Source organism: Leopardus geoffroyi, chromosome D3, assembly GCF_018350155.1.
Source record: "Leopardus geoffroyi isolate Oge1 chromosome D3, O.geoffroyi_Oge1_pat1.0, whole genome shotgun sequence".
NCBI lineage: Eukaryota > Metazoa > Chordata > Mammalia > Carnivora > Felidae > Leopardus > Leopardus geoffroyi.
Window position 1 is genome coordinate 21680047 of NC_059339.1, and position 13654 is coordinate 21693700.

Consider the following 13654-nt stretch of genomic DNA (forward strand, 5'->3'; position numbering starts at 1 on the left):
TTCTGTGTCTTCCTCTCTCTTTGCCCCTCTCCAACTCACACTCTGTCTCTCTCAACAATAAATAAATATTAAAAAAAAAAAGTAAAAAAAAATTAAAATGTTTGTTTATTTTTCGGAGAGAGAGAACAAGAAAGATAATGCGTGCATGAGCAGGGAAGGGGCAGAGAGAGAGAAATCCCAAACAGGCTCCACATTGACAGTGTAGAGCCCTGTGAGGGGCTCAAACTCATGAACCTGTGAGATCATGACCTGAGCCAAGATCAGGGGTTGGACGCTCAACCGACTGAGCCATCCAAATACCCCAAAACTTTTGTAATTTGGTAATTTTTTATTTTTTAAGTAAGTTCTGTGCCCAACATGGGGCTTGAACTCATGACCCCAAGATCCAGAGTCACATGCTCTAGGGGTGCTAGGGTGACTCAGTTGGTTGAGTGTCTGACTTTGGCTCAGGTCATGATCTTGCAGTTGTGGGTTCGAGCCCTCCATCGGGCTTGCTGCTGTCAGCCTGTCAGCTCGAAGCTGGCCTTGGATCCTGTGTTCCCCTCTCTCTCTGCCCCTCCCTTGCTTGTGCTCTCTCTCAAAAAATAAATTAAAAAAAAAAAAAAAAAAAAAAGAATCACAAGCTCTACTGGCAGAGCCAGCCAGGTACCCCCCTGTATCAAAACTCTTAAGAGCATGTTTGTAATGCTTTAGGTTGAATAGCACCTCACAGTTTTTCTTTCTTTCTGTTTTTAAAGTTTATTTATTTTGAGAGTGAGAGCACACCGTGCGCGTGTGTGCATGCATGAGCGGGGGAGGGGCAGAAAGAAGAGGAGAGAGGGAATCTCAAGCAGGCTCTACAATAAGCATGGAGCCCAATGTGGGCATCCATGCCATGACCATGAAATCACGACCTCAGCTGATGTCAAGAGTCAGACACTCAACTGACTGAGACACCCACGTATCCCAGCACCTCACATTTTTTCTGAATCCATTTATTTATAACAGCTCACTGAGGTGGCAAAGGCCGGTGTTAGAGCCATTTTACAAAAAGAAAGACCATTTGGTAGCAGGGTGGGTTCCAGAACAGAGATCTTTCGATGCCCAATCCCATACTCTTTAAAACAATACCATGTTGCCAATAAAAGGTGCTGTTAGTACAGAATTTAGACAGTGTTGGCAACAGATGGAGGTGAACTTTAACCTGCCCACTGGGGCTTGCTGTGTACTCAAGATACCTCCATTTGTGAGGGCTCCGCCTGTTTAAATTATGAGGTGAATTGAGTATACTGACTTGAAAAGTTGTCTGTAGTTACATAGGTGAGAATTCATATTATGCCACCCATCCCCCATCATAATACTCTTGAAGAATTTATATACATATCTTTCCTTTATTTCAGTTCTTCCTGTCCACCCCCCTGCCCTTTCTCCTCCCTAACAGTATAGAAGAAACCATTGCTCCAAAATGTGTGCCATCTCACTCACTGCAAGCTCTACTCTGGGGTGCGGGGAGAGGGCATGGCTCTTGCAGAGGGGAGGTGGGTGTTGGATGTGATTTAAGGAGACTTGAACTCAGCTGTGGGTCTTGAGTGTGTTTCATTTTCATGTGTTCTGTTTTTCACATTTAAGAAAATGTTTCTAGCCTCTTTGCCTGCTCTGAGAGTCCTATTCTTTTCATGGTAGGAAAAGAAGCACATGTAGTTGGCTGAGTAGAAATGAAACCTGTGTGTTTGTTTTATGTGATTAAGGGAATTCTGCAACTAGCAGCAAAGTAAGTAGCCTGTTGAGACCAAATAATTTGGTCATTTACCTGCTTGTAAAGGTAAATGTTCATTTTTTAAAAAATCAGAAAACATTACAAAATATGAAAATGAAAACAGTAGTGACCCACGATCCCACAATGCAGGAAACCACAGTTCACATTTTGGGGAACTTAGCCCTTCCGGGCTTTTAGATGTTTAGGAATATGTATTTTAATTTTAATTTTTAAAAAATGTTTATTTATTCTAAGGGTGGGGCAGAGAGAGGGAGATAGAGAATCCCAAGCAGGCTCTGCACCACCATCACAGAGCCCGATGTGGGACTCGAGCTCACTAACCAAGAGATTATGACCTGAGCTGAAATCAAGAATTGGACGCTCAACTGACTGAGCCACCCAGGCACCCGAGTTAATTTTTAATGAGATAGTTTAAAAATTTTTTTAAGTTTATTTATTTCGAGAGAGTACATGAGTAGGGGAGGGACAGGGAGGGGGAGGGAGAGAGAGAAAGAGAAAAAGAATCCCAAGCAGGCCACACACCATCAGTTCAGAGCCTGACATGGGGCTTGAACTCACAAACTGTGAGATCATGACCTGAGCCAAAGTTGGACATTTAACCAATTGAGCCATCCAGGAGCCCCAAAATGTTTAAAATTTTTTAAATAAAACATGATTATATAAAAATTCAAATACTACTGAAGGGTTTACATAAAAATATCTTCCATTTTCTGTCCCATCTACTAATCCCATCCCTACTCTCCAGAAGCATGCAAGCTTTTTTTTTTTTAATTTATTTTTGAGATAGAGTGCGAGAGAGTGCACGGGGAGGGGCAGAGAATGGAGACACAGAATCGGAAGCAGGCTCCAGGCTCTGAGCTGTGAGCACCGAACATGGGGCTCGAACTCACGAGCTGTGAGATCACGACCTGAGCCAAAGTCAGACGCTTAACTGACTGGGCCACCCAGGCACCCCTAAGCATGCAAGCGTTTTTAACGTTACTGTATCTTTCCAGAACGTCTCTCCCTACTTACATATATTTTGGCTACTCAAAGGTGACTTAATTTTTTTCGGTTTAATTGAGAAATAATCGACATACATCACTTATGTAAGTTTAAGGTATACAGCATGATGGTTTGATTTACATATATTGTGAAATGATTGCCAGAATAACAGCTAACATCCATCATCTCTATAGAAAACATTTTTAAAAAAGAAAAAAGGAAAAAGAAAACATTTTTTCCTGTGATGAGAACTCTTAGGATTAATTCTCTTTACTTTCCTATGTGATGTACAGCAGTGTTAGCTATAGGCATCATTTTGTATATTACATCCCTAGTCCTTATCTCTCTTATAACTGGAAGTTTATACCTTTCGACCTTCTTCCAATTCCCTGTCTCCCTCTGCTCCACCCCCTATAGTCTGATCCCTTTTCCTCTTGAGTTTGGTTTTTCTTTTCTTTTTTCCCTTTTATTCATTTTTTTAGATTCCACTTATATATAAGTGAGATCATGCAGTATTTGTCTTTCTCTGGCTCACTTAATGAACTTAGCATAATGCCTTCGGGGTTCATCCATGTTGTTGCAGGTGGTAGGATTTCTTCATTTTTTTTCTGGCTGAAAAAGATTCCAATGTATGTATGTATGATGTATGTACGTACACACAGACATACATATACACCACAACTTGTTTATCCATTGGACACTAGGTTGTTTCCATGTCTTGGCCATTGTAAATAATGCTGCCATGATGATTTCATTTTTAAGTCACTTTTACTCATGTATTGTCATTTACTTGCAATAAAACATACCCTTTTTAAGTATACAGTTCATTGTTGCTTTTTTATTTTTATTTTTAAAAATTTTTTAACATTTATTCATTCTTGAGAGAGATACAGAGTGTGAGCAGGGTAGGGGCGGAGAGAGAGACATACACAGAATCAGAAGCAGGCTCCAGGCTCTGAGCCGTCAGCACAGAGCCTGACGCAGGGCTTGAACTCACGAGCGGTGAGATCATGACCTGAGCTGAAGTCGGACGCTCAACCGACTGAACCGCCCAGGCGCCCCTCTCTTTTATTTTTTATTAAAAATTTTTTTTGAACGTTTTTATTTTATTTTATTGAGATAGAGACAGAGCACGAATGGGGGAGGGGCAGAGAGAGAGGGAGAGAGAATCTGAAGCAGGCTCCAAGCTCTGAGCTGTCAGCACAGAGCCCGATGTGGGGCTTGAATTCCCAGACCATGAGATCATGTCCTGAGCTGAAGTCCGATAATTAACCGACTGAGGCCCCCCAGGTGCCCCTATATATCTTCTTTGAAGGAATGTCTATTCAAGACCTTTGTCCATTTTACATTGGGTGGTTTGTTTTTTGTTGTTGGGTTGCAGGAGTTCTTTATATATTCTGGATACTAGACCCTTACCAGATACATGTATTTGCAAATACTCCATTCTGTGGATTGTATTTTCACTCTCTTGATAACATGTTTTGATACACAAAAATTTTTAATTTTGATTAAGTCTAGTTTATTTTTACCTTTATTGCTTGTGTTTTTGTTGTCCTATCCAAGAAGTCATTCTGAATCCAGTATTGTGAAGATTCTCTTCTAAGAAAAATTAGGCCTTTCTCTCTTTTTTTTTTTTTTAAGAAAAATTGTAGGTCTTCTGTTTAGGTTTTTGGTACATTTTGTGCTACTTTGAGGATGCCCTTGGCCTTAGAGCAGGAGCCGAGAGTTGAGGAGCTGCTTTCAGGAGTTTCTTCTCAGGAACCCATGATGTCATGGACAAGTTCTGGGTTTGTGGTCAAACTGCCTGTTCAGTTAGGCTGCTCAAGGCCTGGTGTTTGGCCTTAGAAAGGAGGGTGCTTGACACCGGCATCTCTCTGTAGAGAGCTGGCTTTGCATGAATAGCACAGGGGATAGAAGACAACCAGGTGTGCCTGCAGCTGTCACATGTTCTGGGTTTGTGTGGCAGTTGTGATTCCAGATATGCTGTCCTTGTGTCCTCATTGTCCTTTTGTCCTCGTTGTCAAAAAGGGAACCAAAACCTTCATAGGCATTTCTTAACAAGAGGTGTCGAAGTGTGTCGCATCTGTAAACCTAAAGTGTACAGTGCACACCTGTGCAGCATAGTGACTCCAAGGCTTCCTGTGAACACCTAGGTGATTTGAGTTCCATGCAGGATGACATCTGGTGGCAGACTCCTTTGGTCTCTGGCATTTCCAGGGTGTCCTTTTTTTCTTGACTGCTGGACCTGAGAACAGAGATGCATCTGGTAGGAAAGCTGGCCTGCTGGAAATGGTGGACTCTTTGGGGAGGAAGCAGTCCTCCTGTCTCTCTTCCTGCCAGCCTCCAGAGGTGATCCACAGACAGAGGTGGGCCTATGACTGCAGAGCAAGTGGGGATTGGCAGCTGGCCTTTCTTATCAGGTGCAAAGGGCTCTCACTTGAACACCTGCACCTAGCCTGGAAGCACCCAGCCTGGAGCCAGGCACTTCGGGTGCTGAACATATCTGGCTGAGTGGACAGCATATAAAAAGTTCATCCCTGAGTCCCTCCATGTGAAGCAGCAGCAGCGGGTGCTGAGAACAGGCCTGACTTGTTCTGCCTCACCTGTCAGCAGGAGATGCTCTGTATGTGGAATCTGGTCTTGGGTTTTTCCCCCCACCCAGTAATAGAATTTAGGGAATTTTCTGTGGTTTAAAGCAAACTTCCAACTCTTAAATTGTGAATAGAGTAGAAAAGTCAAGAGAATAGAGTTACACACCTCTTGATTGAACAGTTAATGTTTTATTATACCTGCTTTATCTTCGTGTGTATATATATCTTTTATTCTCTGAATCATTTGAAAGTATGTTGCAGTCATTACAAAACTTCACCTCTAAAAACTTTAGTACGCATCTGAGTATAACAACTTGGTTTTGTTGTTCGTTTTTGGCCTAGCCATGGGGTCCTGTGGCAAGGTGTGAGGTGTTCAGGGACCAGTGGTGTAGACAGTAGGCCTCAGTCAAGAGCAGCTGGGCCCACATCCATGTTCACTCCCTGCATTAGCAACGCTTTATTTCCAGCCTCAGCTTACAACTTAAAAAATGTATGGTGCAACATTCCAATTCATTAAAAGGAATGAGGGAGGACAGATCAGCCTGTGCCCACATATCACCCTATGTCCTTTTTCCTGCCCACCTGCCTGGAGCTCCATTTGCCTGCATTCAGCATACCCCTCTGTGCTGTGGTGCCTATGACTCTGGACAGTATTGAACATGTTCTGCACTTTTTTTTACAACTTTATATAATTACTATAGCTTTCTTCTTCTTATCTGTAAACAGGCTACTATAAACTCCCTCATAAGGTTGTTAAATGAGAATGATGTATGTGTAAATACCTCGCTCTATGCTGGCAGGGTGTAGAAACTCAGTAAATACAGGCACACTTCATTTTATTGTGCTTTTGCTTTATTGTGCTTTGAAGGTAATTGCATTTTTTTGTTTTTTATTTTATTTTATTTTATTTTATTTTTTACAAATTGAAGGTTGGTGACAACCTTGCATCTCGTGAGTCTGTCAGCACCATTTTTCTAACAGTGTTTACTCACTTTGTGTCTCTGTGTCATATTTTGGTAATTCTCGCAGTATTTCAACGTTTTCATTCTGTTTGTTATGGTGATCTGTGATTAGTGACTACGACTTGCTGAAAGCTCAGATGATGGTTAACATTTTTTAGCAATAAAGTGTGTTTTAATTACATACACTGCTTTTTTTTAAAAAGGTTTTTTAAAAAAGTTTTATTTTGAGAGAGCATGAGCGGGGAAAGGGCACTGGGAAATCAAAAAAATTCATTTGACTTGCATTTTTTAAAAGTTTATTTCTTTAGAGAGAGAGAGAATGCACGGGTAGGGACAGAGAGGGGGGGGGGGAGAGAGAGAGAACCCCAAGCAGGCTCCCTATTATTTGTGCAGAGCACGATGTGGGGCTCAAGTTCAAGGACCGTGAGATAATGACCTGAGCTGAAATCAAGAGTTGGATGCTTAACTGATTGAACCCCCCAGGCATACTGCTTTATTGCAATATTTGCTTTATTGCAGTATGCTGGAACCAAACCAGCAATATCTTTGAGGTATGCCTGTACTGTTTTACTTCCTACCTAATAGATGTTAGGAAAGGTGGATGTTAAAGTGAGCAGTCAAGTTGGCAGGGAAGTAGATCCCACTTGTCTGCTCAGGTGTCGTTTACTAACTGCCCAGCTCTATCCTCAGAGAATCTTGGGCTCATTCAAGGTCAAGAGGGCGTCTCAGGGGCCTCAGGGCCCCTATCTGGGAGGAACTGTGGCGGCCACACCCCCAGGTCACTCAGGCTGTGCTTTGCCTCTTCCCTGCTTGCCCCAGCCCAGGGACAACGCTGAGTGGTGTGTGGAAGAGCTGAGGACTGCCTGAAGAAGATGAGGAATAAGATAAAGCTGAGCTCTGGGTCTGGAAGGAGTCCAGGGTGGCTGACTCAGAAACCTTTAGGGCCCTGTGTGGAGCTTTCTGCCAGGCTGTTCTGCCACAAATCACGGTTTCCTTTATTGTGCTGCAGACCACCCCTGCTCCGTGCCCCCTCCTCCAGGAGCTGCTGGTAGGATTGCTGAGAAACGCTGGCAAATGCAAGGGGGTAGGGCTGGGAGAAGGTTTCAGATGAAGAAATAGCCTGAGGGCACGTTTGTGAGGCTGCTAACTTGCCCGTGGCTTCTTGCACCAGCCACCAGCCACCAGCCCTGAGACACCAGCCATCACTGGTCTTCCTCAGGAGGCTTCTGCCAGCCCCCAGGGAATGAGAATTAGCAGAAAGCACCTGCCACCCCTGCCCTACTGCTACCTTCATCCCCTTGTACAGTAGTGCATGAAATTCACTAGGCAGGGAACTACAGTGGCATGAGTGACGTGGGACACCTGTCCACGGGTGCTGGAGGCCAAGAGGCCTGGGGCCTGCAGAGCCTTGCGGTGGCGCTAGGTGGCACTCCCACCCAGGGGAGTACCAACAGGTAGGAGGACCCAGTGTGGCTGGAAGGGACCTCGTTCAGGGTGGGAACATAAACTTTTGTTTTTCCCAGAAATCATTTGTTAACCATTATCTGGAATCTAGAAGGCATTTCCTTACTGAAACATATGTGGTGGAAGTCAGGTTAGAAGGCTAATCTCAGGACAGACCTGTGGGCTGGTTTATGAGTTTTCTAAACACCAGTCTTCCTGAGAGGCTTAAAATGATTACAAAGGAACCCTGGTAGACCTGGAGTGTCCCTGTTGTTCATTTTACTGGGAGAGCATTGGTGTTTCAGAGGCTGCTCAGCAAATGAGAACCTGGGCTTTTGTTTTCCTCCCCTAAGTGTAACTTGGACAAGGCCTGGTCTGGAAGTACTGGAGGCTTTGGGGAAGTCAGAATGGTCCTCCAGGATCTTTCTGGTTCTGGAATTTAGTGTTGCCAGGATTCTGTTATCTTCCTGTGCTTTCACTACTTTTTATCCCATTTCACGGTGTGTTTGCTTAGAGCTCTGGGGTGAGAAGGGGTCTTAAGTCTCACTGAGGCTCAGAGAATGCTGTGGGCCTAGGCTGGGAGACTGCAAGGTGCAGCCCCTGTGATGGAACCTGAGCCGTAGAGGGCTGGAACTCTGCATAGTGCACCCCTGCTGCCCTATTCCTGCTGTGCATTGGAAGTGTCCAGCATTATGGAAGTCCACGAGTAGGGACCCTGCCCGTCTTCTGCCCCTATCCTCGCTGTGGCATCCCAGGTCTGTAGCTTGTCACAGAGCACTTGCAGAGTGGATCCAGATGAGAACAGGTGTTTGGGGCTTTGTATGCCACCATGTCCTGCTCCAGGCTGCCTGGGCTCAGCTGCCCATCTCTTCGAAAGCCTAAAGGCTCTTTCTTCCTGTTCCAAATGTTGTTTTAGAAATCAAATTCTCAGGGCACCTGGGTGGCTTATTCGGTTGAGTGATTTCAGCTCGGGTACTATCTCACGGTTTGTGAGTTTGAGCCCCACATCAGGCTTGCTGCTTTTGGATCCTCTGTCCCTCTCTCTCTGACCCTCTCCGACTCATGCCTGCTCGCTCTCAAAAATAAATAGATATTAAAAAAAAAATTAGGGGCGCCTGGGTGGCGCAGTCGGTTAAGCGTCCGACTTCAGCCAGGTCACGATCTCGCGGTCCGTGGGTTCGAGCCCCGCGTCGGGCTCTGGGCTGATGGCTCAGAGCCTGGAGCCTGTTTCCGATTCTGTGTCTCCCTCTCTCTCTGCCCCTCCCCCGTTCATGCTCTGTCTCTCTCTGTCCCAAAAATAAATAAACGTTGAAAAAAAAAAATTAAAAAAAAAAATTAAATTTTCAGTGATCAGAAGGAGCTAGGGCTCCTTGTTCAGTGGCCTAGAGCATGAAGACTGAGCCTTCTGAGGCAGTCTGACAGCTGAATTTCACCGTTTGTTTTTTTTGGGTTTTTTTGGTATTCCCCGTTCACTCTATCTCACCTAGAAAATGCCTCTTCATCCTATGTGGAGCGAGTGCTTGCAGGCATGGGGTGTAAGGTGCTGACCCCCCCCCCCCCCCCACTGGGCCCTGCCATCTACTGGGGTAGAAGGACACTGCATGAATCACTTCACAGCCTGGGGCCAGAGGGGAACTTTGCTTTTACTGAGTCTGGTCTCTTTGGGGGTCTATCCCAGATTTTGTGTGGCAGGGGATTTGTATGGTAGGAGTGTGTCTGCCTGGAGGAGGGGGGGGTGTGGAGGTGGGGGCATCCTGTGCCTTCCAGGTGGGGTGTGGGAAAGAGCCAAGGACTTAGATGCCTTTTCGAGGGCTAGAAAAGGTAGCTGGAGGTGGCTTTCTGTTCAGTCCCAGGAAGCTGGCCCTGGGTGAGGTCAGCCACACGTTGAAGCCTGGGACTGCCCAGTTTGGAGTGAGGAGGAAGAATGGCCCCCAGGCCCCGGAGGTGTCGCCGGGAAATCCCGTGATCGGGCGGGGCTGGTTCCCTGGCCGCAGCCCCTCCTCTTAAAGGGGCCCTGGGCCCGGTGGCTGGGTCTGGCCCGAGGGCGGAGCGTGACTGCTTCTGGTGTCCGCCCTCCATCCCCGCCCTGGGTGGTCCGAGTGGCCAGAGCTGAGCCCCCGCCTGCCTACTGGGGCTTCCTCTCCGAGTGGCGCCTCCTTGGGCGTTGGCGCCTGACACCCAGCGAGACCGGACTACCTGCTGGTGAGTGAGCGGAGCCCGTAGCGGGGCCGCCCTGGGTGCCGGTCGCCCCTTGGAGCTGCGGGGCCCTGGGCTGGAGAGCCCACCCCACAGTCTTCATCCCTTCACGGGCTTCTCCTGCCCACATGGTGGGTCACGGGCTGTCCTGGATGAGCTCACTTCCGCCAGGCGGGGCAGCATCTCCTGGCCCTCAGCCGGCCGGGAAAGGGAAAATGCTGGGGCTCCAAGTCCCCTCTTGCTCCGAAAGATTTCCTCAGTGACTGGCGCCAGTTAGGGAAGAAAGCTGCCCTGTTCTCAGTGGGACCTGTAGGTGTCCCCAGGGTCTCACCTGAGGGGCAGAGAGGGGGGTGACAAGCTGCCCTTCACAGAGCCCTATCCCCAAAGGAAGGTTCTTTTCCTTTCTGGGATTCTTAAATTTCTTAGAAGTCCCGTGCTGCGGGGAGGACTGTCCCCACCTCCAACCACCCTTCCCTGGCTGCTGGCTTGAAAGAAGTATCTCTGGGTCCTTCTCTTTCCTCCCTCTTCTCTTGCCCAAGGCTTCCCCAAGATGGCTCACCCATTTCACCTGGGGAGAATCCATTTTCCCTGTTCTCTGTTTTTGAAGTTTTGTCTGCTTCTAGTCCTGGAACACAGGGAGGAAGGGTTGGTGGTCCCACCTGGACACAGCTGTTTGTGTCATGCTTCAGGTGAGCTGGGTGGGGGGCTGGGGGTGTCGGGTAGTGGCCCTGCCTTCCAAGGTGGAAGTGGGCCCAGAAAGTCAAGCAGATGGACACAGAATTTGGGGAAATGGGGACACTGAGGCTTTCTGCTGCGGCCTCAGGGGGAGTGACCCTGGCACCCAGTGAGAGTTACGCTCAGGGAGCAAGAACAAATTTCTTAGGTTGTCTCTGGCAGGTTGTGTGCCTGGCTGCAAGGCCCTTGGTGCTCAGGGAGAGCTTATTGGGGGGCGGGGGACGGACAGTCTGACTCCGTCCCTGCCTTCCTGACCTTGTTCAGACTCAAACCTGAATCCATCAAAGTCCAAGGGAACCAGTCAGGAGCATGGCCCCCTGCCCCCACACCTGTAGTAACTGGTAACTGGCCTGGGTTCGTCCATCTGACTTCAGTTGGAATGTTCCATTCCACTGAGGGGGTTATTGTTGCCTTCATTACAGGTTGTGAGGGAACATGGCAGCACTGGTCGGGTGTGAATACCCAGAATAGCATGTCCAGACACAGGTGACCCCCTAACTGGTCCTGTTGGGCCATCAAATCTTCTCATGGGGCAGCAAGTGTCCGTGTGATTTGGGCTCTTTCAGAACTACTGACTCCACCCTGTCCCTGCTCTCTTGCCAGTGGGAGCATACCTTGGTGCTCCCAGAGTTTGGGTTTGGAAACGGAGGTGGGGTGTTGGGAGTCAGGTCTAGGGGATGAGACGGCACCAGGTCTTGGGTGAAAGTGAGGCATGGTGTTTCTGAGCAGAGCAGAGTTCTGGGCCAGTGTTGCTACTATGATCTGAGCCTCGAGGGGGTGAGCAGGAGGAGTGACCCTTCCCATTTCCAGATAGCCAAACTGATAGCCACAGAGCACCTGTGACTTGCAAGGCCTCTCCCAGCTCTCAGGGTAGGGCAGCCAGGATTGCAGTAACTGGATTGTCCCCCTCCCCCACCAAAGCCTAGCTTCTGAGTTCCCCTGTTCAGTATGGCTGGTCCTTAGGCCTTGTGATAACTTTAAACTCCTACTGGTCACAGCTCACAACTCTTCTCCACAGAGTGTCCTTGAGATGGAGGAGAGAGGGAATGTAACTGTACTTCCCTTGCTTCAGGGAGTCCTGCTTTTGGGTTCCTCATCTGGGCCTGGCTCCAAGGAGCCAGAGAGTAAGAAAATTTTGGCTTGGGCTCCAAGGGTCATCGCAGGAATGGAGGGCAAGTGGGGCACCATAATGGGGAGGCCAGGAGCACTGTTGGCCTAGGAAGTGGCTCTGCCTTTGGGAAGCAGGAAGGAATGAGCCTTAGGGGAGCCCCTTTCCTCCATCCTGCAGCTTTGAGCTAGACAGAGGGTGCCAAGCCTGTTTTCTGGGGACAGGTGAATTCATGTCTGCTCCCTGGGGACCTTTTGGGGCCCATGCATGGTGATTTGGAAGAAACTTGACAGCCTGGTCCCTGACCCATTTCGGAAGAGGAGGTAGAGTGGTGGTGGAGGTAGGACTGAGGGCTCAGGACATCCTCCTGGCCCTGTGGGGGCAGTTTCTTAGAGTCTAGGATAGCAGCAACTTGAACTGGGCCCCCTTGAGCACCCTGCACTGCAGGAGGAAGGGTGAAGGCCCAGTTTACTGTGGTGGGCCGTGAGGCCTGGCCAAGTCCCTGCACTGGGGGCCCTGGGGTAAATGAAATGGCAGAGGCATACACAGGAATCTGTTTTTGAGGACCTGAGGTTTTGGGTCTAGCTAGGTTTGTCTGTGGGCTCCAGCATGTGCCTTTCTGGCAGCATGCTGCAGTGGTCACTGCCCCATCTGGTAACATAGTGGGGGAAATAGGCAGGTTGAGGCTGGGGTCCCCGCCCTCTTCCACAAGGCCTCACTGGCCTCACCGGAAATCCCAGGTGTGCACTCAGTCTGAGCTTTCTCGAGTGGGGGAAAGAGCCTTGTCCTAGAAGTCAAGCACTTCAAGCACTGTGCCTAGTCCTGACTGCCTGTCACCGCTTTGGGCCTGGGGAGCTGACAGGAGGCCATTGTGGGGCCCCATTGCCTGGTGGGCCATGGAGGGGTGGGGTGTGTGCTCAGTACATGGGTGATATAGTTGAAGTGACCTGTCACAGATGGGAAAGTTAGGAGGCTCAGCATGGGTGAGGGATAGACACCGTGGTGTCCATGGGTCCCGGGGCCTGGCCCTTAGGTCAGAGGAGGCTCCTGTGCATATCCGCTTCTGGCTGAGACCAGGTGCCCACCCATACGGAGCTGTCCTGCCACTCAGGTGAGTGGCCTGGGGATGATCTCTGCTGGAGGGGTCTGGGTCCGGGGTGGCCAGGCCTTGCCACTTCCTTGGTCAGGGCTGGAAATCCATGCTTACTTTCGGATGTTACTCAACCTGTGCTGGCTCCCACTGCACACTACACTCCCAGGGATTTGACTTGCCAGGGACTGGCATTTTCACCTCTGGCTGAGGTGCCTTTGCCAGGGCATCAGACATTCACCCTTGTGTGGGTGGAGCCGGGTCTGAGTGGGGCCTCTTGTTCTGTTGTGAGTCAGTTGGCTGTGCGGGGGTCAGCATTTGGCCTGGGACTGCGCTGGAGCAGGCAGGTGGCCCAGCTTGGGGACAGAGTGGGTGGAGGGCAGGGGCCTGTGTCTGAGGCCTCAGGCCCCCACTGCTTCCCAAGCAGGTGTGACCAGTCCCTGTCTTCACGATAGCCCCAACCTCTAAGCTTCGCCCAGTGAGCCACAGGACCCAACTGAGCTGGGAAGCGGCCCATCAGCCACCAGCTGACCTCTGCTGGGTCAGCTTTCTGCCTTGGGAGCTTCTCTCAGGGCCTGCATCTCTGCGTCTAAAGATGGTGGCAAGTGCCTGTCCTCTGTAGCCTGCAGTTGGGATTGGAGGCCAGGCTGGTTGGGTCCTTGACTATCCCTGGGCTCAGACAGCAACGACTGGAATGTTTGCTCTCCTTTCCTATTATCTGTGAGGGCCTGTGGGCATGTCCTCCCAGATCACCAGGCAGGGCCAGAGTGCTGTCCACAGCAAAGATCG

General features: G+C 49.0%; 1 protein-coding gene and 1 long non-coding RNA gene across 9 annotated transcripts in view; one reads left to right on the forward strand and one right to left on the reverse strand.

Annotated features, from left to right (window-relative positions):
• The window catches only part of PISD (phosphatidylserine decarboxylase), a 35868-nt gene that overhangs the window by 15243 nt on the left and 6971 nt on the right, over positions 1-13654 (forward strand). For 2 of the 8 annotated variants that reach the window (XM_045457378.1, XM_045457383.1), the window contains exon 1: positions 9503-9938. The exons of 4 other annotated variants lie outside the window; for them this stretch is intronic. The gene's annotated coding sequence lies outside the window, so the exon portion shown is untranslated. Of the gene's footprint in view, positions 1-9502; positions 9939-10499; positions 10622-10679; positions 11154-13654 lie in introns of those variants that run through there. 2 more of the 8 variants (XM_045457382.1, XM_045457379.1) reach the window with 2 other exon arrangements.
• LOC123587550 lies at positions 10174-11015 on the reverse strand. The gene is made up of 3 exons (XR_006707382.1): positions 10923-11015; positions 10492-10557; positions 10174-10263 (listed from the first exon to the last, which is right to left on the reverse strand). It is a non-coding gene; the product is annotated as an uncharacterized LOC123587550 (long non-coding RNA).